This window comes from Balearica regulorum, chromosome 4 (assembly GCF_011004875.1).
Source record: "Balearica regulorum gibbericeps isolate bBalReg1 chromosome 4, bBalReg1.pri, whole genome shotgun sequence".
In the NCBI taxonomy this organism is placed as follows: domain Eukaryota; kingdom Metazoa; phylum Chordata; class Aves; order Gruiformes; family Gruidae; genus Balearica; species Balearica regulorum.
This window is the reverse complement of record NC_046187.1, coordinates 63,471,299-63,497,757: the sequence shown is the minus strand read 5'-3', so window position 1 is coordinate 63,497,757 and position 26,459 is coordinate 63,471,299. Positions and strand designations below refer to the sequence as shown.

At 37.1% G+C, this 26,459-nt stretch overlaps 1 protein-coding gene and 1 long non-coding RNA gene across 4 annotated transcripts in view; one reads left to right on the top strand and one right to left on the bottom strand.

Moving 5' to 3' along the window:
• KCNIP4 (potassium voltage-gated channel interacting protein 4) overlaps positions 1-26,459 on the bottom strand; it is a 446,323-nt gene that overhangs the window by 254,162 nt on the left and 165,702 nt on the right. The window lies entirely within an intron of this gene.
• Positions 139-2,603, top strand: LOC142601568 (uncharacterized). Its single transcript, XR_012835083.1, has 3 exons — positions 139-356; positions 510-1,546; positions 1,629-2,603. It is a non-coding gene; the product is annotated as an uncharacterized LOC142601568 (long non-coding RNA).

The following is a 26,459-nucleotide window of genomic DNA, read 5'->3' as shown; positions in this document are numbered from 1 at the left end:
TATAGAACAAAAGCTAAAACTACTTATTTTAACATGCAACTTTCCTTCCTTGCTTTCAAATATTCGCTTTGGATGACAATCCAGAGATTAATGGGAGAGGGAACAGAAAGGAAAATTCGTATTTTCTTTTTCCTCATACCTCTTCCAGTTGATGACATCCTACGACCAATTGTATACTCTCTGTCAAAATCGTTTATAACTCTAACCTCTTCTCAAAGCAGTCTTTATCGCCAGTTAAAGTTGTCGCTGCTGAGGCATCTGAAACTGCCCAGTGTAGTTCACCATGCCTGCAGGCAGAGGGAGATAGCAAGGCAGATTTGTGCAAACCCAAATATCGCCTTCAACAGGGACAGCAAGTAAGTCATTGCAATCCAGTTGTACAAAGGCCTTATCTCTGGCACCCTGACTGCTGAGGAAATTATCCTTGAGGAAATTATGAGGGAGTAAAACAGTGGAGATATAATTCTTTATTCTTAAGTTATGCTTTCAACCTATCTATCTCCCTGCAGGTGGAGAAACAGAAAAAGCAAGCACTGAATAACAGAGTAACACTGTCAAGATCATGGAGCTTCTAATACCGCCTTTTGAGGTTTAGACTGAGAAAGCAGCAGTTGATGCACCAGCATTAAACCCACAACTTCTTGAATTGCTCCAGGCTAACTCGTGGGACACACAACACAATGGCAGGTCTGATCCACGTTTCCCCAAAACCAAACCAAACGTATCCAATACAAAGCGTGTTTAGCTGTCTCATCCCCCTTTTCACAGATATTATATGGTGTAAGGAATTCCCAATGCAAAAAAAATAGGTTTCATCACTTACAAGTGTATTTTTGCACCTGAAATTTGTTTTTATTAAGAAAATACGTGCTATGCATTTTAAAACTAAGATACAAAACATAATACAGGAATGCTTAATGAAGCTCTTGATTAAAAACAAATATTGCCCAAAACATCAGATGGTTCAGAATACCAGGCATTTTTGAAGGAATTGTTTTATTCAATTCATAACCGTGTATCCAAAAGGCTGATACAATGGGCATGTGATCACACCCAGTCTGAGGAGATTTCAATACTTAGTTTTGAAAACCTGAACACTTTTCGATAGCAGAGCATTTTTATTGATGCTAATTTTCTGTTTGGTGGCACAGGCACTGTAGGATGCTAGGTAAGTATGCTATGAGTCTGTAGGATAATTCTGAATTCCACTCCTGTTTCGCTGGAATGACTTTGAAATAAGTAAGCACTGACTATCAATCAGCCAAAAGAAATCCGCTTTGCATGATAGAATGTCTTTTGAAAAGTTAAACAGTGACATGCTAGAAGGTTTAGAAACAAAGGGAAGAACTGTGTTTATACAGCCAAAGAGATGGGAAAAGATGGACCTTATTGACACATGTCAGTAAGTCTATTACCATGGGGTAAGCAGACTTCCATCTGGATCAAGATAAGAAACACTAATGATCTGCTCTGCACTTGTGTGAGGATCATCAGCTGTGGAGGAAAGCCTATTTCCTAGAGGGAGTACAGATGAAGAATTTCACAGGTGAGTTGTCTTAAATGCTACTGGTTTCCTTCATTATTTAAAGGATTAATAGGAGAGTGATTTTTATCCCCTATCTTTGTAGACAGAATTCTTCACTGGAACATAAGGGATCTCTGTCACACTGGTAGAGGGAAAAAAAAAAAAAAAAAAGTCCTTCAAGGAAAAGTTTGTGGAATTAAAGTTTTTAAGATTAAAACAGTAAGAGAGTGAGCGTGATGTGGCCATCTTGCTGGACCTCTAGCAAAATTTCTGGATATCCTAGTTAGAACTTTCCTGAATGAGAGAAACTGAAAGTGGCTTAAGGGCCATCCAGAAAACCTGAAAATACATGTTACTTATATATTTAAGTCTAAATGGTAGTAGACTGTCTTTCTCTGCTATTCTACTATCTAATCAATGTTTTTATGATTGTATGCTTTTGCTGTTCAGTCAAAAATTTAAGAAAGATGGAACAAAACCTGATGAAGTGATAGATGCAATGTATCACTATTTTTGATGAAGCTCAGTGTAATTTATGATGTTTATACTCAAAGCTTTAGTTATAATATTTTTGGTAACATTGTAAGAGCAAAATCATAAAGATTCAGGAAGTCATAGGTTTCACAGAGTATAGTAGCTATGCTATAATGACATAGTTTATATTGTATTTATTTAAAGTAAATAAATTTAAAGTTCTTAATTAAAATAGAGCAACTATTAAATAAACTGGAAAATAATAAAGGTAAATTGATTATATCTTTAATGTTATACAACGGATTAAATCCAGTGTTTTAAAATCACATTAGAGAGGATGTGAAAATTATGTTCCCTTTTCCAGACTTTAATATCACTCATTTAAACTCTTTAATTAAAATGCAAATTCATCTATAGAGCAGATGGAAAGACAAAAGCTTTGGTGAATATGGAATATTTGAGAAATCATTAGCCAACATCATAGCACATTAGATTACTGCTACTGAATTGGAATATAATGTTCACCGTGATAAAAAGATTATAAATTAAATCGGATGGCTGTACCACCTAGTGTTTTAATTTCCGCAAACTTCACTCTGAAACACTTTCTACTCTGAATAATAACTTTCATCATCATCAAAGGACTATTAAGTCCTTAGCCTAAAACATCGACTCTTCTTTGTATGATTTTTTTCACCAAAAGTGTCTTTCTTAGGTCATGTTCTGTCATCTGGCAAGAAGAGTAATGTAATGCAGTTGATGTGTCATATATAATTTTATATATATATGCTTATATAAATAAATTAATTACCAAAAAGCAAAACAGTACTTTCTGAGAATGTGAGAGCTCAGTAAGGGGACATAGTGATGGACTCAGGGATGAACTGGCTTTCAACAGATTTCATTAACTAAATAGTTTGTACCCATGAATAAGAGGTCTACAAACCAAACGCATGCAGGATATGTCTGTACAGATGTGCAGACAGATCAGCACCCATTCCTACCCACAGCTGTCAAAGAACCCATAGCTGTGTTCCTGCTGCTCAGACCGCACTTCCCAGCTGACGAGGTGCTGAGATGCTTACAGTGATTGGCACTTTGCCACACTGATTTGTTTCGTTCTCTAAACAGGCACCTTAAATGTTAGTTAGATATTAATATTCCTGTGCTTTTCTCCATATTCATGAAAACAACCTAAGTAGGTGACATGGCTGTGCTTCCACAGATGTCATCTAAACAATGCCTCCCACCTCTTGCCCACCCACCTCTATCTGCCCACCACTACACCTCTCCCATTTATGCGAGCAAAACTGCTTGGGAGCTGGAGTCAACCAAGCTGTGAACTGATCCTGCTTAAAGTACAAACTGCTGTTCTGGGAAAAGAGAGGGACAGCCCAGGCTGGAAGTCAAGGTGTGTTTCCCAAGGCACCTGAGGGTGCTTCAGAGTCCTCCCCATGGAGGGGCACAAGGCCTGCTCCCCCTCCAGTCTGTGGAACACCCCCTGCTACTCATTTTGACTTTGAAGTTCCATGCAAAACCAAGTGTAGCCAGACTTTCCAGGTTATCTGCAAAGCTTAGGCACTTTTCAAGTTTATATTAATGCAATATCAAAGTTTGTAATAACTTTGCTAAATGTGTGACCACAAGCACAGGTACGATTTTTTTTTAGAGTTTGGGTCATGCTGAGCATTGACTGCATTTAGTTCCTATTACTGAACTCTTGAGTGCTCAGTAATTCACAGCACCCTTTATTGCTTAGAAGTGCAAGATAACACATGGTCTCATGTAGGCAAACACAGCCACGTGTTACATCCCACACATGGGATGTTCAATTTAAGTGTAAACGCCAAGATCCCCTGGTTTCTTCTCACAAATGAGCATGCCAACCTCAATTAAGCCCACAGTGTTTATGTAGAAAGTTAAGATCTTAATTTCTGAGAGCAGCATAGGATGTGAGTCACTTTCTTCAAATACAGACAACTGTGGTACAAATTCCCTTATATTACTTTTCCAGGCTTAAAAGTGATAGGTGAAAATACATCTAACGGGAGCAGTCCTAGTTTTTATGGCCCATTGCGTCTCTGCTGACAAGGGCAGACCATGTCATCATTTGTGACGATACTAGCTGTGTACTGCAGTAAGATATCAAAAGGTTCTCTTTAGTCATATTTTATACAGCTATTGCCTAATAAAATATTCGATACACTACTGACATCAGCTGGATGGAAGGAGACTTTATGCTTATACTCTATTGTAAAGAGTAAAATTAATTCCATAATTCATCAGCCTAGGTTGTTGTCCCCACTATAATCTAAGCACAGCTGTCACCCCCACACAAATATGACCTATCGTAAAGCAACCGACCATAACCTTTTTACTCCTAAAGCTGTACTGGTGTAAGCACCTTTTGATTCCCTACCTTCCTGTCCTGGATCTCTTCCCAGCCTTTCCTCCTCCCTGTCCACTCTGCTGGCACAACAGTTCATGTAGCTGGATGGCTCAGGGATGGTCCAGTTGGAAAACACCTTTGGTTTTTTTTTAAATCCTCCTTATTTTTCAGAAGCGTTAGTTGTCTGATCTAGACCAGCACGTGTGCTGCGTAACCATCACATTGCATGTGTCAGTGCAACAGAGTATGAGTGCAGAAAAGCTGGGGGCTTTCTGCTGATGGAGAAATTGAAAAGCCTGGTCTGAACTTCCCTTAGTTGTCTGGATTTCACCCCTTCAGCTCGAGAGCAGCCTGGGCTGCTGGGTACCTGTTCTGTCCCCGCTATGCAGCAACAGCGGCTGCCGAGGCTGCGTTACACAGCGGAACAGAGGACTGATTCAGCTGAAAAAATAATGGCTCTGCAAAAGAGCTGTAAGAAACTTTGATATCTTTTATGGATGCAGTAAGCCAACCACAGCTGGCTAAAACAAATATTAAAAAAGAAAAAGAGACATTAAAACTGCAGGAAAGAGTTTTCTCTGCCATAAACATGGGTAACAAGACTACTACTTATAAGCCTATCACTTTCTAAAAGAGACTCTCTGTGAAGAACCAAATATGAAATGTTAAATATATAAAAGTAATATAAAATAATGCAGTTACCAATGAAAAAAAATGGACAGCTACTTTATTTTTCCTGCAATTATCCCCTATTTGTATAGGTAAAATGGATTATTATTATTAGCTTAAAAAGAGAAAGGATGTTGAAAAACATCACCTTGCTATTTTCTACCAACAACGTTAAATGAAAAAGTAAAAAGGAAAGAAAAGCTTAAAAGCCTTAATTCACCTGAAACGTTTAGTGAAATGCTTAGAATTTTCTCACAGAGACTGAGCACTGACAACTATTTTACTGACTACTCAGGTGATTTATACATTGCTAATTCTTGTACATCTGTTATAAAGCAACTGTATATTGGAATAGAGTCGAGGACTCTGCTCTGTACCAGCTATTGACTCAACTATGTAAAAATTCTCAGTTAAAGGTGCTCAACTATGTTCAGCTGGAATGTAAATAAATGTGTACTGATCAAGACAAATACAGCTGTAGATACTTGGCAAAATATTAACAAATACAAGACTCTTGCTTGAGTTGCAATTTGCAGCTGTCTGGATGCTCCTAGGTGATATTTTATCGATCCTCTTTCTTGTGGCTTTTCCCTCTGTACAGCCACTAACAAGCTTCTTCGCCTCCCCGTGCCCATCATGAATTTTCATGAAGCAGGTAGAAATGTAATACCTTTGAGGAATCCACCCTCCGCCAAATCTGAATGAAATTAGATTTTTCCAATCATTATCAAGTCAAAAACAGGTCCCACACAATACATGCATGCATCCAACTAAACGCGCGCAGTGTAATAATACTAGATATTTCATTTCCAAAGGAAACAAAGTTAACTGGATCTCACTTAAAAGCTTGACCAGAGCTGGTGAGCACCATCACACAAGGTATGATCAGAACACGACAACTGCAAATTTTGAAATCACCTACATCTTATTCTATTTTTTTCAGTTTAAAGCATGAAACCTGTTAAAATTTCCCTTTGTGGGTGTGCTAAGTATTTTAGGACATCTCCCTCTTAATTTGCACACAGTCCCTTGAAATTTGCTGAATTATTCTGCCTTATAAATTTACTATTTCTCTTTAAACTGACAAGCAGATGATGGAAAACATATTGATGCTCCATATGGCTTGAAAGCTCATAAGAAATCTTGTTCCTAAAATTGGCGTATTTCAATGTTTTTAGAGCTGTGAAAGGCTTTTATGTCTGCCAGTTTTCTATACCACTATCACAGTCCTGAAGCAGTGTTTATCACTGGCGGATACCACCTGGTTCCAGGATCCTGCATGCTATTCTTCCACATCTCCCTCCATGGATCACCTGCCAATGAATCACCAAGGAAACTCATTACCAAAAGCACAAACTACACTGAGCGGTACAGCTGACTGCCAGCAGATAGTGTTATTCACTGGACCATTCAAGCGTGTTATTTCTTCAAATGCTGCGCTTCTGTCGTGTTGAACGGCTGTGCTATGCTGTTTCTCATTCTCATTTCTTATTTCATTTTAACCTCATCTGACTCACTGGTGTGGGTATGATGTCTGAGCCGCTGTCAGAAAGTCTGTGTGAGGTTATTTTAACAGCTATGAAAAGACAAAATGTGGTTCTCATTCTTTTCATTTGTCATTTATATTGAAGAATTTGCTTTTTCGTTAGCTCAGCTTAGGCATGTCATGTTCTGGATGAACAAAGTAGAAAGTGAATCCTTCTTTCCCCCTGTTTAATGTTTACCTCCAGTTCACATCAGGCTGTAATTTTCTCATTTCTGTGCTGCCCGTCTCCAGAAAGGTTTAGGGACTACTACACATAAAAGACAAAGATCGTGACTCATCTAGACCTCATCCTAAGGTTTAAGCCATGACCTGAATGCTCCATACCCTTTTCAAGATGCCTTACAACACCAGGTAAATATTTTCAGTAAGAGCTTGAAGATTTCCAGAATACAACAGTTTAATCCTTGAGTCAACCGCTGCCTTTCCCACCTACTCTCTGTAAGTTCCATTTTCAGTCCCTGTGTTTTGGACATCCATTTGTGTGGGTTTTCCCAGGGACACTGCTGGCACGGCAGCAGTTGGTTAGGTGTCCTGGCCATGTATCTGCACTGTCCCACTGTGGCTCATTTCTTTTTATTGAACTTGAGGAATGAGGAACATCTCATTTGCTCCTGGACACCCACTCACAGATTTAAGGCAGCGGCTTCTTCTCATTGAAGGTGCTGTACCCATTAGGCAGTGTTCCCTTACTCACCACAGCTCACAGTTCATCAGTTCCAAGCTGCTCCCACCAGGTATTTTAAACCACTGAATGTCACTGCTCCCTAACGTTACTGAGCACAGAGTCCTCCACAGGCAGCTTGGTTACCTTTCATCCTGATGAAGCTCTGAACGGTTTTATGAACTATTTTCCTGCTTAAATAAATCTATCCTATAGATTGCAATAATTTAATACTGGTTACAGTTACAAGATTCCAAAATCTAAATTAAAGAAATTTTCTCTTTTTTTTTTTTTTTTGTTACAGCTACCTTTCTGTAGTCCAAAACCAATCACTACTTTTTCTTTGAAAAGTCAGACTTAGATATTAATGATACTTGCTATTTTCCAGGTTTTGCTTTCTCCACTTCTACACTTAACGTAGGGCAATTTACTACATCTTTGCTTAATGATGCCAACTTTATCTATTTTTTGCAAAAATCCAGCAGTTGTGGACACTGATGGAAACATTTTAAAAGGAAAAAGTTGGAGTGAAAAGTGGAGGCTAAAATGGCTGAGGGATTCTTAGACTAATCTGAGATTTTCACTGACCTGAAAAGCGTGGCAGAGTTATGGAGATAAAAATCTATTTATTTCATCTATTGATAGATCAAAAATTTAGATAATAGTTATCACCTAACCAAACACCATAGATTTTTCATAACTGTGAAGAAATGAAGGGTGACTTTAGATTAAGATGACATTAAAAATAACAGTTTCCTATTTGGGGTGTGCACTGTATGCTGACAGACATCTGACAAGATACAGAGATTCTGATGAAAGACATGTCACTGTGTCATCATTTCAAAATGTCAGCATTTTATTCAGAGACTGTCCTTGATGAATACTTAAATTCAGGCTAAAATGAAACAACTGTTTGTTGTTCTTCCTATTATTAATAATAAAGCTAGTTAAGAAGTGTACTTAAATTTATTGTGAATCAGGCAACACTATAACAATATGTAAGGCTTAGATTCTTTCTCAATACAAGATTTGATGGTAAACTTACTGCTTCTGGTTAAAGAAATGAGAAAATACTTGTTTTCAACTTTGGTCAGGCACTGAGCTAAGAGGGTGGGAACAACGGTCCTAATGACTAAGGTCATAAGGATTGTTTAGGACATTCTGGCTGGTAAAGGATATAGTAGAGTCTTATTAAAGCAAATGGCAAAACTTCTGCTGACTTCTCTGTAGCCACAGAGCTCATAAAATACTGCCTTCCCACACATGTAGCCCTATTCATTTCTGTAGGTCTGTTTAGGTGTATAAATTTTTAATCATCTGTCTGGTTAATAGAAATAACAACAACAAATAAGCATTGTGGCAGTGTCCCAGCTGAAGGACAGATCTGGAGCACTTATTATAAGAGGAACATCTTCACAGGACTGAAATTTTTAAATTGCATGTGAGAGGAGTAAGAATTGACACATATTCAGGAAATAGACTGAAGACATGGCACAAAGTACTTGTTTGGAACAAAGAGGAAAGCTTTGATTATAAGGCTGGGAACACTGTATGAGAGCGTTTAAGTTGGAGTAGTTTGGGAAAAAATTTTAATAGTTCTTAAGTATCATGAGTTACTTCAAAGATAACAAGTGTTGAGCAGAAGCAGCACTATCCTTTAATCTTTGCCACCTTTTTTTTTTTTTTTTTCCCTAAGGAAAAAAAGATCCTTATGTTTATCTGTTTTTTTCCAGTGATCTACTTTCTTTCCTCATAGATGTTTCAATGGGTTTTCATGGACTTGAGTAAGAATGTATTTTAAGACAATAAGACTGATGCAAAACACGGTATAATGTTGATTGTCTTTCTTGATAAATCATTTTTGGAAAAAAAAAATGCCGGCAGATTTAGTTTACATTAGCAACTGTAAAGTTGGATCATATGCCCCCATCACTCTAGGGTTTCATCACAACTTACATTGCTCGTCCTCCCATGTAGCATAAAGGTGACCAAGAGAAGAGTACCAGTCTAAATCTAGATTGTCCCACTGGCTAAACTGACATAATGTGATAATGAACCCAAGTCTGATCACGATCAACCTGGTACGGCTGAGTAATGCAGGAGAGCTGATATTGCTATCACAGAATCATGCCTGTCAGCAGCTGAGCTTAGGTGCCATTAAAGACTTAAAAACATAACATCCAAAATCCTGTGGAAGTTACCTTTAATGTTGTAGTCACATCCAAAGTTTAATTTTTAATACAAAGTTTGTATTGTTATATATTATAAAGCAGGGAAATGCTCCTTTCTTACCCTTTCCCTCCTTCCTTTTGCTTTCTGCCATGCATTTACAAGATGTGGTATTTACAGAGAATTGAATGTCAGCTATTTTAGGATTCATTCCTTCAGTGCCCATATCACTATTCAGTGAACATGTTCTCCTGTACTTCAATTATTCAAGCCAAAGCTGCCTGTATTTAATTATTATTAAGAAACCTAACTTAGATTCCTACTCATTTTGATGTGATTTATGTCACTGTGACAGCTTTCTGCTAACAATTAGTGATTATTTCTGAAACACCAAGGTCTAAACGCCAGCAATGTTGCTTAGACAAGAAAAGAGAACATTCTGACAGTTTGTCTTTCATCCGACCCAAATTTTCCAGGAGTGCATGATACTGTAACCTAATTTATCACATCACAACCTTCTCATCTCTTAAGTAAGAAATCCCTCAAATGCATTAGTAGTTCTTCATCCACTTCTTAGTTGCACAGTATCAAAGGTTTTAAATAAGAAAACAACTGTTAGAAGAAAGAATACTGAGCTAAAAGTACTAAAAAGGATAGAGATCTTTAAAGTCTTTCCATTTTGATAAAGACTCTGAGAGCAGGGGGAAGACAATACCTGCTCTCCGCTGTCACTAGAAGGCACTACAGGCAGCTGAGCACCCTCTTCAATAGACCCGACACTATCGAACGTGTCCTTAATGGAGCTGTGGTTGCAAATCTTTTGAAAAATAAAGATTTAATAGATTATTTACTGTTTAAAAAAAATAGATGTCTTTGGGAAAGCTGCGTCTTTGGGGGGAAAGTCCTAAAGGACAGCTGAATCTTTCCTGTTACACACAGTAATTATTTTCTCATTCTGTGATAGCTGATGAGCTACTATAAATCAGAAAAACAACAAATGTCCTACATACTCTCCTTGCGCTCTCTAGAGTTCTTCTTCTGGAATCATCCCCTCTTTGGGTGCATACATATACGCACATGTACATATGCATTTGCATATATATCTATGAGATACACTTGGAAACATTTCAGTGTCTGGCCTAGAAAACTCTCTCTTGAATGACTTCATTTTCAGCTTTTCCTTTCTTCTTTGTTTTACCTTGTGTATTTTTAATGAAAGTTTTGCCATCTTTCTGTGATGTTACAGTAACGTTTACTGCTGCTGGCGTGATGAATAGTCCAACCCAAAGTGCTGGTCATCAAGCACCGAATGTGACAAGGACATCTGATTGCCTGCAACCAGAGCCCTGGCAGCCGTGACTGTGTCTGTAATATCCTGTCAGAGTGTCCTTGCTGAAGTCAGTTTTGCTGTTATTTCCTCTTAGTTATGACTTTATAAATGGCAAAGTCAAAACTGAAGAAATCTTTTTGCTCAATTAGAAACCCTAAACCCATAGCCATAGCTTCCTAAAACTACAAGCAAAATCTAAACAGCATCATGGAGTCCAACTTTTCATTGTGCTGGAGCTTGACTGATAGGAGGAAAATTATTGTGAATACTTTACTTAAGACAGTGGAGTATTTTGCTCATTACATAGCTGGCATTTCAATTTACTCTGTGGATATTTAGGTTTTTTCCTATCCTCAAAAAACCCACAATAAAACCAAAACAATAATTTTATTAAAAATAATGCTTAATACGGCTCATTCTATGTCACAGATAATTTCAAAGTTTAACTCAGTATAGAAATCACATATTTATACATATGTATATATATTAAAATGACCTGCCAACTTGCAAACAAAGCTTATATGCTTCCATATATGAAATGGAAACAGGTTAACACCTCCACTACATCTCCTCTATTCTATAAACAAGAACAAGTCTTCATTGTAATACCAGCCTCCATGTTCTGTCCCACATCTCTGTTTCTCGATATTGATTTGCTGCATTAGGGATCCTCTATCGCACACTGTATGGAAAATGAGTTAGGATTGTGAAAACAAAAACAAAGAAAGTACCACTTGTTACCAGCTGCCTTCTCATGGGCATACACCTCTTTACAATCTAAATATTAAAATGCTTGGCTCTCCAGATTTTCTACCTTGATATGCATCGTCAGAAATCAGAGACACATTTTAGTGGGAGAGGTTGAATATGACACAATATAGCATCCTCAGCATCTGTATTAATTGCCTTTCCCACTGCTCTTGCACCATTACAGTATTTACTTGCACACCTCTTCAAATATGAGTACAAATGTTCTTAAGATATAAAGAGAAAAAGTTGTTTATATTGTAGTAGCCTGGGTAGAGTGTACATGTGGTAAAATTAAGTAAATAGAACTAGCTTGTGACATAGTACTGGATAGATAAATGCAGAATCAGTTCCTTCTTGTTAAAAGTTTCTAGAGAAAAAAATAAAGTTTATAAAAAAGTAATATTTTCTAATCTTTACTTAGATTTTTTCTGAATGTCATATAGGCCCACAAAGACTGATATTTAACCCAGATACGATCATCAAATACTTGTCCTTTGTATGCTTCTTTAAAAAGAAAATCTAGCGACTGTCAGATTCCTTTGCCTATAATATTAGCGGGACCGAGTACTCATAACTCCCAGGAAAACTAACTGAGTTCCATAATTTCTAAGAAGTAAACTCATTAGAAATAATAAAACTTGATCAAATATTTAATAAAAGGAGTCAGCAGATGCAAAATCCACAGGTCCCATCACCATAGCAGAAACATTTTATCTCCAACTAGCTAAATGTGCTATAGTCACCACTGGTGTAGCGTGTTTATTTCAGGTGAGTGTGAGAATGACAACAGAAAAATTCAGAAAAAAATGTCAGAAAATTTCCTCCTCAGGACCCTATTTTCAAATACAGGAGTGCATGGCAAGGTCTAAGCATTTCTGGCTTTAATCTTTAATAGTATTGCTTTATAATGCACATAACGGCTACAATTACTCCACAGAAAAATATTTTCACCCTCAAATCATAGACCAGAGGAGGGAAATGCTTAATGATTTCTAACTGCCTTAGAGCATCATAGAAACCCAGCCATTTTTAAAACAAAATTAATTACACTCCACAACTTTGAAGCTGTACCTTTACCTTGCTCCCAGTGATTTTAAAGCTCTTGCTTTACAGACAGAGTATATGTTCAACATGCTTGCTCCACAGAACTGATGTACAACTAGACTTTGTATAACTCTTTGTTCTGCTAAAGAAACTTCAGTGTGAGGCTGGCCATGCATTGCAATCATATGAAATGCAAACAGAGGCAAGGAGAAACAGCTGTTGTCCCAATATAGCAAATTCTTTCGGGAAATCTGTGCAGAAGGAAGCAATAAATGCATCAGCAACCACTGACACACTCTGATAATTACTGCCAAGCAAAAGAACATCTGCATGCAACACTACACCTAATGAAAAGAAAAAAGAAAGAAAAAAAACAACCCTATGATGGGGACTGGAAGAAAAACACCCTCTTTTTCCTGAAGAGATCACTAGCATATTACTCAAGAATTTAATTCTGACACATGTTTTTGTTGCTTGATAGCTTGTTCTTTTTTTGACTCAAATAATTTATGCTTCATTCAGTAACAGAAGCTTCCCTACTCCTTCAAAAAAACCCTAACCAGGACTTGAGAAATCCAGCTGTGATATGCAGTGGAATTTTTTACTACCCAGCATCCATTCTTGGGCAAGCCCATAGCAAGTCAAATTCACCTTACACTTGATTTAAATCAAATGAGCATTCGAGATTCATCCTAAGACAGGACATGAAAATACTATGCAAGACAGCAAGTCAAGATATACTATCATGTCATATTGTCTGCCTGGATAACGTAAAAGCATGAGAATGTAAAGCAGTACGTTAAAGTCCATATTGGAAAGTTTGAATAAACCAGCTGGGTGGAAATCTTACAACATTTTTCTTAGAATAATAATTAAACTTTCCAGTCGTACATTGGCTAGGGGAAAAAATACCCACCTAACTTCTCTGATATGTTTCTGTTTTGTCTTTCCCAAAGAAAATGGAGCCAAGGGACATGGAATAGATTATTTCCAACTGCCATAAGCCACCCAAACCACCTCAAAATAGTTTTTCTTAAGTTTTCCTAAGCTATTTCTACCAAAATGTTTTTGTTGGCTTGGTTTTTTGGGGGGTTTTTTTGCTGGTTTGTTTTTAAAGTCCATAAAGAGGAATTAAGCACTTTTGGAGGGAGGTTCCAAATTATCAGTACTTTTTCCTTTTTTATATCACTATGAACTTTACACAATCAGACTGTGACTTACAGTCACTCTACATCTCCTTTGGGCTTTCTAGGATTCTATTTTCCCTGCAAATGTTTTTTTCCACTTTTAAAGTAGTGATAAAATCAAAACGTTATAGTGGAGATATTTTAGGAAGTAGGTATAGCTAATGTTTATGATCCAGATAAAATTAACTCTTATTACTAATAATTTCTGAAGTGCAGAAATAAGTCACATGAAAAGAACAGAAAAAGAAGAAACAATCATGTTCATAGCTATAACATAAATTCCATATTCTGCAAATGTGATTCAGAGTGAATGGTGATGATAGTACCAATTTTACCAGTGAATTAAATGCAGATACTTCATAAATGGGTTTTTTTGTTTTTATCAGGGGGTATTTTTTCTTCCTTGATAAAAAAATTATGCATCATTTTCATTTTAGGTTGCCCTCAGAATCCTACACGTTTCTGATTATTTGCACGTCTTACACAGACAACACTTTCAGTTTGGAATTTTAATTTCCATGAGCCAGAGATGCGACCAAGATATCACCTCCAGAACCCTGAAAACAAAGGAAAAAAAAGTGACATTTTGTGCCAGCCAACTGATTGTTTTTCTTGTCTGCTTTGCCTGTTAATATCGGTAGCTCTTCTGCTGGTTTCTTTATACTTGGAGAAAACTGAATCCTTGTCTTAGTTCCTAGGCACTGCTGGAAAAAGCATGATTATCACTCTTTCAGACATCAACTACACTTTTTTAAGCTGTAACTGTTGAATTTTCATCCACTCTCCTGTCCTTTTCACAGCCCCTGACTACTGTCCGGAAACTGCATCAAGTTTTTGAACAGAGAATTAAAGTGTGCATGACATTTTTGGTATGCCATGCACTTAATCATTTGTGTTAAATATGATTTGTTTTCATCAGTTCTTTAATGGCAATTTGTTTAATGTACTCAGTACAGCTTACTTTCAAGAAACTGGAATAAGAAATTGAGCTCAGTATTGATTATGTTGAATAATAGAGGTGGTGATTAAAACCTTTCTTGCCACTTTCAAAGTCAGCCCACATGTACTTCAGATGCAAATATTCTCAGTCAGGCTCTTCTGCCCATGCATCTTGTTGTTTGTGTTAAATTCTCCCTAGTGATCATCTCCTGTGCTTTGACTCTCCTTCCAAAAAACACTACGCTGTGATATAGTCTTCAGGCCAAAAAAAAAGGCAACAGAGCGATGGCAGATGAGAATGAATGCATGGAATGTGGGCTAACAGGATTTCTCCATCTTAGAAATAAATGGAACCATCTTCAGGAAAGATAAACACCAAATCCCTCCAACATTCTCCTCCTCATCTGCTAAATGCCTGGAAAGTGAGTTTGCAGTTATTCAAGCAAAACTTGAGTAAAACACAACTGACATCTTTGGCAATTCATTTGGTGAGATGGAGGTGGGGTGGAATCAATCAAGGAACTTAAAAAAAAATCTGAACTAAACAAACCGTACAGCCAGAATATGTGACCGTACAAACACTCCCAGGTAACCTACACTGAATACTGTGATTACATCAGCTGGTCTAAGCACTGAGAGCTTTACGAAATGAAAACTAATCCTGTTTTTTTAAATCATTTTCAGACAAACTTCATCAATGTGTTTGGACTGAAGGACGAAGCGCCTGCTGCGCTGCTGTGATTTCTTATGTGTCCAATGTTAATTAGAGGGGCTCAGGGAGACTCTGTAACTGCATATTGCATAAACTGCTAATGGGGCCCTTGAGTGGGATTGCTGCTAAGAGGCTGATAATTTCTCCACTTCTTCCACAACTGGACAAACATTGAAACAGTTGATTCTAGATGCTAGCATGGACAATATGTGTATATTATACACATACACTATGCACCAAATAAAAAATGGTCAGACAAGACATCTGTAATTTAGGAGGACCACTTTTTTATTATGTGCTGTCATCTAAAATTGAAAACTATCAAAAGTTAAACCAGAAAAAAAAACCCCATCTGTTGGACATGTATTTTTGAAAATTTAAAAGAGGTAACAGAACAAAATGAGTGGAAAGTGAATTAGATTAGTGGAGTGTTTAAAGGATAGAAAGAGGAGGTGTTTCTACAGAATCTCTTGGTGTTCTTTTCAGTGAAAGGATGCAATCCCAGATGCCAAAGCACCTGATGAGGCCCTGAAGCTAAGATCAAACCCCAGTGGAATAAGATAAATTATGTGCAGCAAATTGAACAAGTGCATAAGCAAGGAAACCAAGGGAAAGGAACTGAGGGAATACCGTTTGCTAGAAGAGAGTAGCAGAACATGATCCCATACGAGCACAGAAACAGTGACTATCTCAATCCTGTGATGTTCATTCTTCCAGCCATAGACAACAATATTTTTCCATTTGCCAGGAGTACCTTTGTTTACTATATACCAAGACTTCATCAGAAAGTTATGTGAAGGTACACGTGAAAGCTTAAGAGCGTTTTATCTTCTCTGTCACCTCCGTGGGGCATCTCCTTTAGTCCTGGTCAAGTATCAAAGAAGTTCATTAGGAACATCCAGCAGAGATTTACCAAGATCTACCAACCATTCCTGACCAAGTGGATTTCTTTCTATGATGAAATGACTGGCTTAGCTGATGCCATTTACCATGACCTTAGCGAGGTCTTTCAGACAGTCTCCAATAGCATCCTACCAGCCAAACTGAAAAGGCCACCAAGTGAGTGGAAACCCCAAGCAGTGGCACCGGCCAGGAGCCAACTGGCTGCAGAAAACAGCTTTGCAGGAAAGGACCCAGGGCCTGGTGGACACCAAGCTGACCATGAGTCATTGCTGTGCTCTCACAGCGATGAAAGCTATCCACATCCTCGGCTGCATCATGGAGAGCGTAAGCAGCAGTAAGCTGTAAGTGCTTCTTCCCCTCTTTTTGGCACCTGTGAGACCTCACATGGAGGACTATGTCCAGTTTGGGGCTTTGCAGTACAAGAAACTCACAGCCAAGGCTGTTGAGATTTTCAAGGGGCTGGATCATATGACACTGAGACAATTAAAACAACAAATAAATACAATATGTTCTCGCTACAAGGTTAGAATTTCTTCAACCATATACTTTTATTTTTATGATTTACTGTAGTAATTTAGCTAGTCATTTAGCAATTGATAATTTTTTTCCTTCCATGGTGTGAGAAAGAAGATTTGAATTCATGGAAGAAGATTATGTTTTCCCAGAAAATCCCACCAGATTTCTAGTTGGTTTTTTCCATGTAAAATTTATCTTGTTTCCAACACTAGTATTACCCACATCTTTGCAGGTAGGACAATTTGTTTTTCTGTACCTTACAACTATGATTATCATAGGAACTAGTAATGAGATAGAGAACCAGAAAATTTCATCAAAACACCAGCTGATTAACTGACAAATACCTTCTGTTGCAAACCTCTTTCCAAAAAAATCTAAGCTTGAGGGAAGCATGTGACAAGTGCACTTACTGCATTCTACTGTCTCACACGTGCTCACAATAAACCAAGATCAACAGTATTTTTACCTTTTTTAGCTACAGAGAAATGAGTTGACTCTCTTTGGTAGCTAAAATAACAACACTTTTTTTTCTTTTTGATTTTTAATGACCATGCATACTGAGATACACAAATTACCGCTCCAAATGTTTCCCTTAGCTTTTGCCTTTCTCTTCAAAAATCTGCTTTTACAATTTTTTCTCAGTAAATTTTACTCTATCCCTAACATTATTACTTAGCATTATACTAGAGAGTAAGTAGATTTTATGTTTAGTGATACAGTGAATAATTTCTCAGTATAATGCACTTTTCTTAACTTCATTTCTGCAAAGCGATAGCAGAACATAATCTATTTTTAGACATGGACACCAAGGACGTCTGTGAAAATTCTAGTTTAAAAAAAAAAAAAAAAGAAAAATTAGGTAATAAGGATATTTTTACAAACACCTTTTTCATTAGCTGTGAAAATTTTTTATTTAAGTGATTAAATCTGGTTCTAATATTTCCAGTTTTAGAAATAGATTACAATATTATTTATCTGTATGCAATCCCAGTTATTTTAATTGCATGGTTACCCTTTTCTATACTGAGGTATATATAATGTGCCTAGATTTACCAGGTTTGAGGATCTAGAAATGTATTTATTTTTCATAATCCCAAACCACATCATTGTTTTCTGTTATTCTTCTCTGTTTTCATGTATTCAGTGCCTTTAATAAGAACTCTTAGGACAGTGTAGATACCAATGTCTTGAAAGTGTTATGAATTAATGCAACTCAACTGTGTCATCTTCAGCTTCACTTTCACCTGTTTACTGTGGCTCGGCCTATGATTAATGGAGCCAATCCTTGCTTGAAGCCTGAAAGCTACTCTCTATTAATTTCTACTTTCATGCCACGCACTGAAGAACATCATATAGCCTGGAGTGCACTCCTCCTCTCCTCTTTAGCTTAGCCAGAAAGTTCAATTTCAAAAATAACTCTAAAAGAAACTAGGAGAAGGACAGAAAATAAAATAATATCTCGAGAAAGTAAAGAAATAACAATGTGTGAAATGAAAGATGTCATAAGGGTAACAAGAAAAATGTATTGAGAACAATCTTTTTTCCTAAGTTTAAAGTCTAGTAGCTATTCCTGGCAGGAGTTGCTGCACTGCCTATGAGTCCCATCATGTAACTTTGCTTCATCAACACCCCATGTAACATGCAAATAGTATTTTTAAATTAGGAACACAGAGAACATCTTAAGCCAGCCCGGTAAAAAGATGTAGTGCTTACAGCCTGTCTCCCAGGTGCAGGTGTGCTAATGGGAGACCATTACCAATGGAGAAGATCATGATCCCCCTGCCAGGTGACCTGAGCGTGGCGCAGGGCTGTGCCATCCCCCACACAGCACAAACTCCACCAGCTATTCATACCCAGGGAGCCTGCTGGCAGCTCCACTTGGCACCAGCAATTACTCCATCTGTGTATGCGCAGCTTTATCTCGATGTGAAGCAGCACGTTCTCATGTGAACATTTGCTTGGCAGTAGAAATGGTGCATAGAATTGCTCGCTGCTAGGAAAATCCTATACGAGTGTTAAAGGCGGGATCCGCACAGTGTGTTTTGCCCGTCGGTTTGTCTGAAGGGTTGTAAAAATATCTACACTGTGCTCTTTTCCCTCCTGGTGTTACTGCAAATAAATGGTATTTTTAGTCAATACTTTACAGAGTCGGAGTGCCTTTTGTACTAAAATCCGTAACAAGCACTGGCCCTGGTGCATTACACCAAGCTAGCATTCTGGTCACTGAACTAATATTTTGAAAATGAAAATGAAGAAAATAAAACAAGAAGCAAAACACATTAAAACAACAGAAAAAGGGGAAAAAGCGTGGTGAATTCCTGCCTTTCAGCCATGCTTTACATCATTGCTCATACAGAAATCAGTGTCTTGGTTCATTGAAAGCAGAAATCAATCTAGACTGAAAAAAATGGAAATATGAATTCAAAAGTCATATCTGAAAACTTCTTTTGGTTCTTTTTTTTTTTTTTTTTTAAACTTACGTCCAGTTTCTTCTTAATATTTGCGATGGCTGTGCCTTTGGATATCTCTTCTTCTATATAATTGTTTCTCTGGACCTGTCATTTATAAATAGGAGCAATCCTTAAGTTGATTTCTATCAGTCCTCTATTAAAATCATGTTCTTCATATTATTGCCATTGTTTTCCTTCTTGAGCGTATACAACTAAGGTCAAAGCTGAAACTAGATTGTTAGCTTTCCCAACATTGTATTTTTACTTTACAGTTCTTTGGTTGTCCTTTTGAGGGGTGGGGTGGATGCTGAGGAGAGATAGGAACTGAGCTTGTGTGTTATTTGTAACAGTAGTTTAAATGGAATAAATATTTTTTTCCACAGTGTGGCAGCAAAGCCTTTTAAGAGGAAGAGCTGACTCCTCTCAAGAACTTTTTGCTAAGTCAGCTGAAAATTATGAATAGCTAAAGTTAGAGTCCATAGACTCCTTGTCCCCAGTGAACTGGATTCTGTTTGGAAGACTCTCTGCTCTAGAATTTCAAACCACTGCAGGGTTCTTTTTCTTACTTTACCACGGTTATTTATTTTTAATGGTCATTTTTTCCATAATACAAAACAGTTCAGGGTTTTTTTTCTTGAAATACAAAACAGTTCACAAAAGTTTTGAATGATGTTTTGCTGTGTTATACAACCCTGCTGCAGAGCCACAGGCAAAAATGTGAAAGAAACCGTCTTCTGTAATGCCTGATAGGAAGAACTTTGGAACACGCAGGCAGGCACTAAATGTCTTGCAGTTTGGCAAACGAATCAGATACAGAAATGGCACAGAGCATTCAAAGGCAAATTATGTTGGTTTTGACTTCTGAAAGCCTTGTGTGTGTTTGTGTGTGTGCAAAGGAGCAAGAGAGAAGGCAAATGTAATGAAATCTAATTCCTGGAGAATTATATGAGACAAAAACATTTACAGCCTCACTCTGTAATCCTCCAGATCCAGAATCACTACTTAAAAAAGTGAAAATCATGACCACATTTCTGTGATCTGCAGCTAAATCCCTCCTGATTGCAGCAATGTTCCAGCCCAGTTTTCCATCTCATTTGAAACAAATTAAGGAACTGAGCACTTTTCATCCCTTCCACTCTCCACCCCTACTTACTAGGTACTACTTTTCTTCTAATCGGGTTAAGGCTGTCTAATATTGAAAACAACATGTCTATTTTCATCATCAGTTGACTTTTTACCTTCTCACAACACTATTTACTCTTTCACGCTTGAAGTCAAAGAGTGAAATTCTTTCTTAGACATCGTGATCTCAGTTTCTTAAATGCTTAAGAGAAAATTGTTGCCATTTTGGAAAAGGTAAGAATTATTTTTTCCAAGAATATTAGTTATTCATTTCAGTATGTTTCAAAGCAATCCATCAAGGAAAAGACTTTGTATAGTCACGAAAATAATCCAATGTTTAATTATGGCTATACCAACTAAGCACAGCTAAGCAGTATGGCTGATTTATTTTCTGCAATAGACAATCGAAAAATGATTACATTTTAGGAAATAATGTCTAGTGTGAAAATGAGTTAAAACATAGTAGTGTCTGCATTATAATCAGTTAATTAAAAGTACTATATTAGATGTAGATTATCCTGTCTGACATCTAGGATATGGATTATTTAGGCATCCGGCTAAACCTGTATCTACAATGTAATTGAATAATGAAATTACTGGAGGATCTCTCTTAAAATATGTGTGCTCAATATGAACACACATGTATGTACTTTCATATGCATCAGCTGGTCTTCCTAAGTGTCAATCTAAATCTTATCATGCTAAATTTGGATTTATGGAAATTCAGACAAGCCAAAATGGATACGATGTGTGACATTAGAGAGGTTCATTTCTCACCTGGGACTTGCTGACTCATGATTTAAATATACGGTGATAAATTACTTCTGGGAAAGAATCTGATGGTGTGTATCAAACAGAAGAAACTATTAAATTCCAATATTTAAAACTGTGGGAGGAAATAAATATTTGGCTACACTCAAAACAGTCTTGAAAAAATTGGGAGGAATTTTTTTTAATTAAAAAATTAGCAATTTCCTTCAACTGTTAATCTCAGCAATGCATGTAAACAGCGAATGACCCACAACATAAATCTTTTAGAAATTATTCTGTTGTTATTGTCATATTCTGGTAAATCAATACTGACTTCCTGTCTTGTCACCCTCCTTAATCTTTGATAATGGAACAAGGTTGTTTTATCAGTATAAATCAGATTTATTCATGCTTTGCTATGGATGACTTTAAGTCCATTTACTATGAAACTACTGCTACAAGGTCATCCATAATCAGGTCTTAACTTCAATATATTATAAAACATTTCAAATTAATTTCAGAAATGTTTAATGAAAGCGGTTAAAGGAACAAAGCATGGTAGCTCCCTGTGTCCTGCCTGCAGCTATGACATGACCTATTGATTTTAGAGCAAGGTATTACCTACATTGAAAGGCTCGTTAATAAATGTCAGTTGTTCATAGTCATTTGGCATAATTTGAAATAGACGTTTTAATCTAACACTTTTTAAATTTAGTGTAGGTTAAATGCTTAACTCTATTAAATCTGTGAATTTAACAGGAATGAGGAAGAATATATAGCCAATGTTCTATAAGGATACCACTGATAGCTCCTACAACTTACTGAAGAGGTTGCAATGACATGCATACAAGCACACAAATATACCTGCTAGATAGTTACATGTATTTTACAAACAGAATCTGGATTCTCCAATTATTTCCTGAATCTACTAAATACTTCTTCATTTTGCTGAATTAAAGGAGACTGTAATCTTTTATGAACTCCTGGAGGTAGTAGGAGTGCTCCTAAAATTATGCAAAAGGAAATTTATAAGAGAAAATTTATTATCGCGATGCCAAAGTTCTCTATGCAGTAGTCTATTCCACTGCAAAATATATCCACGGAAAGACAAAAACCCCTAAAATCTCTGATTCAGTAGGATTAACTAGCTCAGTCACTTGGCTGATTATCAAGCATGTATGGCCACTGAAATGGAAATTGCTTGAACTTAATGAGAAGTTGGAATAAGCTTGAGTCAAAATTGGACTTCCGTTTGGCTTAAAACCATGCAACAGTTATCTCTTCTTCCTACTGCTTTCAGTTTCCACTCTCCAGCAAGGCAAACTAAAGCTAGCACTCAAATAAACCAAGGCAGGCACCCACAGCAAGGTAAGCACATTAGGAAAATGAGCTAATTTACATCATGGACTTCCCTGCTCCTGTGATTGGTTAGCTTAAATTTAGCCAGCTATTTTTACACTATAATGCAGTCATCAGGATAAACATTCCTATCTCTTCATTGTCTTTAACCAAGTTGTCCCTATTATGCTTCAGATGAGTACCAGTGAACCTGTCCATCACAACCAACCACATGGTCTGGGGAGTCCTTCCCCGTCACATTGGGAAATATCACCTCAGCATTCTCTTAACTAATTATCTTTGCTTCAAAATCACTAACAATCAATTTAAAAACACACACACAAATATAAGAATTGGGTTTGGGGGTTTAGGGAAGGCCTGAATTTTTACTTTCCTTCCCATCCTCTCAAAGTTGGGTGATTACTTAGCTTCAGGATAGGGAAGGTCACTAAAAAAAATAATTATTTCAGTCTGAAATTCATAAATTAAGGTCACTTCATGAAAAATGGGTTTAGCTTGCATGAGAAAGAATTAAAATCTACCTCAGAGAAAAGCAATTAACAGAATTCCAGGATCTTGGGAAAGACTGTAATTCCTCTAGAGAGGAACAAATGTTCCACAAAGGGGATGTGATGGCTTAATAAAGTGAGAAATTCTTTTTTATATGTATGCATATATATAACTTGTGTGTGTGTTTGCACACAAACACAGAATACAATTTTCTTTTATTGGCTGATGCTGCCTCCACAAACAAGTATTCAATAAAACTACACAGCTATGGTTTATAAAGTTATTATAATTGTCTAACCAGTTTCACAACATGCATAATAAACTAAGGAATGACATAGAGATAAAAAAGTAAGACAAAATGTTTTTAGAGAGAGTATTAGACATTTTTAAACACAAAGCTAGAGTTCACTAGGTAATATTGCCCTATTAGTCTATGAATTTACATTATTATACATACATATATGCACTCTATATAGTTTAATACTGCAATAATAATTTTACGTTACGTGGGTTTAGAAGATACTGTGAAGCCATAATTTTGGTCTCATAGGTAGTGTCCCTACTTATATGTCCCTAAATGCATAGTTAGACCATCTTCACAAAAGCAATGAGGCTGTGAGTTTTTAATCATATTTAGTTACGTGTCCCTGCCTTATTTTCTATACAGCCTCAAGGTATACAATGGATCCAAAACCATCATTCCATGTGGCCTTTCCAACAGTTCTCATCACCGCCATGTTCACGTGTTTCACAGACACTGTTGAACGTGTCTTTATACATTTAGCTCATGGAGGAAATGGTGACTTGCCTTGTCAATACAATGTATTGAGGTTAAAAAACAGATTAGGTATCAGGATCTCCACATTATACGAAAACTAAACACGCATGAGTGAAACATTTAGCTGGACTTAACTGCAACTGGGGGAGCAGTGAGTAGTGAAACTTTTTAAAAAGATAAAATATTTTCTTTATATTTCTCCATAACTGAAGTAAGGGGAGGCTAGATTTTGCAAAATATTACTTGGAGTTTACCCCTGATCTCTTCAGTTTGCTTATTAAGTCCTTCTCTTTAATTAATCTTAGAGTATTCTATATTCATTTACTCCAAATGGACTGCAGCAAAAATATGAAAAACAATCAGCATCTAAACCAATGTGCAGAAAGAAAGCTATTTCTGGAGCCTAACTTTCCGCTTTCCCAGCCACAGTCATTGTAAGACCGTTGTTCTGAAGAAGTACCTTTTAAATTCAAAACAAATACGAGGTCCTGAAGAAAACAAAGGAAAGAAATCAAGACTGAGCTGGCAGAGTCATTTGTAAGATTCAACATTTTTAGCTCTAGGTCCCCGCTCTGGGTGCTTTTGCTACCTGCCACTTTAGAAAAATAGGTCTGTGAGGCAAATCTGAGCATTATTTGACATGAAAATAGACTATTTCCATGTAATTTTATCCCATTTTATTCAATGAAGAGTTAAAAAGTTCTGGCTAAGTAATTATTCAGAAAGAAGTAATTTGAACTTAGCAGGCATTTTTAGAAATGCAGGGCCAAAAATGTACTTAGACTTACCCAGCAATATTAATGCCATTACTTCTGAATAACAAAATATTTATGTACATCTGTAGTTACAGAGATGCTACGACGTAGAAAACTAGAACATGACCTTCAAATGCATCAGTTTATTCATGGCAGCATATTTTTCTATGTGGTTAAAAACTTTCCACTTTCTTATGGATGTTGAAACCAATTCACATTTATCAAAAGGATAAGAACACACAAATGGAAAATTACTATGTTGACTAATTTTGTGGTATCTTACCTCTTAGTAAAATTTAATGAGCCCTGTCTTTGTTTCCCTAACAGCAAGTGAACAGTGAACACTTCAAGAAATAAAGGTATATGATCATCTTTAATTAACAGAACAACTAAGTTAATGGAGGCCAGGAATATGCATGGGTTTTGTGACTTTGGAGGGGGAAAAGGTACTGCTAGTACACTGGACAACAAAAGAATGAGTATATGTTGAGCTTTAGTACCTTCACGCTCAAAGAGCAAATAAAGTATAGAAGAAATTAAGTGGTGTGCTACAGCCATGCCAAGGCTTTTGAAGGATTCACAGTACCTCTCATGCTTGGAAAACCACCCAGTTTTGGCAGAAGACAATTTGGGGCTGCAACGTGGTCTCCAGCTGAGGTAAAGTGATGCTCATCCCTTGGCAGGGAAGTGCCACATGGCCAGGATGAACCACACAGGGCAGACACCACAATTTCTCCATGTCATGTTACAGGACAGTTACAGACTTCCAGGGGTTTACTATCAAACAGGTATACATCCCAGCATGGGCTGTGACACACAAGCACCCGCTGGCACATCACCAGCTCCCCTGCAGCCCACCCGCCTCATGATGAAAGTGCCTGTGTTTTGATCCCATGGCAGATGTGCTTCCAGCCACGTGAAGAAAAGCCTCCCTAGGAAAAAGGGCAGCTGGGAGGGATCTGCAGGTCACTGCAGTGACTCATCCAGCCCTCTCCCTTGTCACTGTCTTCTCCAGCGCTGAGCAAACCTGACACACACAACCCATCTGTCTCCTCTCAAGTGTAATAGGCAAGCTACTTTTTTTCTGTGTTAAGAAAGAATATCAAAGGGGACGTATATTTACAAAACATTTGCAGCTCCAATAACAGAAGTGTTTCACCAAAAGTGGCATATTCACCTACTCCATTTTTATTTTGGTTTAAGAGGGTTTAGCTCCCAGATACCTGTATTCCTTTATGAATAACATGGCATATTTGTGGAAATAATTATGCAGCTATTGTCCTTAAAATTTCCCTCTTGGAAAAATCATGGGTTTTTTTCTGCAGAAATTCATAGCTAACCACATTTACTTTCTTCTTCCCAACTTCTTCTGACACCCAGAGCAGAAGACCATTTGACACAGGCTCCTGAAAGCGCAGACCGTCGTGCTGCCTTTGTTTGACGCAAGGCGTGCAGAGCGTTCCACTGCTTTACAGCGTTGTTGTCTAGTGCTGATCACAGCGCTGTCAAAAAAAGTGCTTTATTTATAGCAGGCTGCTGAGTGTGTCTGAAATTATTCGTATCTCACAAATTATGCTCCATGACTGGCTTTGTTATGGGAAAACACGTCTGTGTAATTGATAGCAGAATAGAGGAAGGTGCTAACAACTATCAATTTCTGCTGTCAAAAAGCAGCTGAGGCTGAAATGTGCTGCTTAATGTACTGGCAAGATTATCCAATACATATATAAAATTGTCTAAAAACCTATCATTTGGAACCAATTTTATCCTTTTTTTTTTTTTTTTAAATATGGAATAAAAAGCAATCTACTATATATACTGGACTTTCCTACAAAGTTTCAGAATTTGATTCTAATTCTCTCTGTGTTAAGAGGGACGATAAAAAACTTTTCAAATGTAAAATATTATCAAATAAAGGATATAGTTAGAAATATAATTCCAT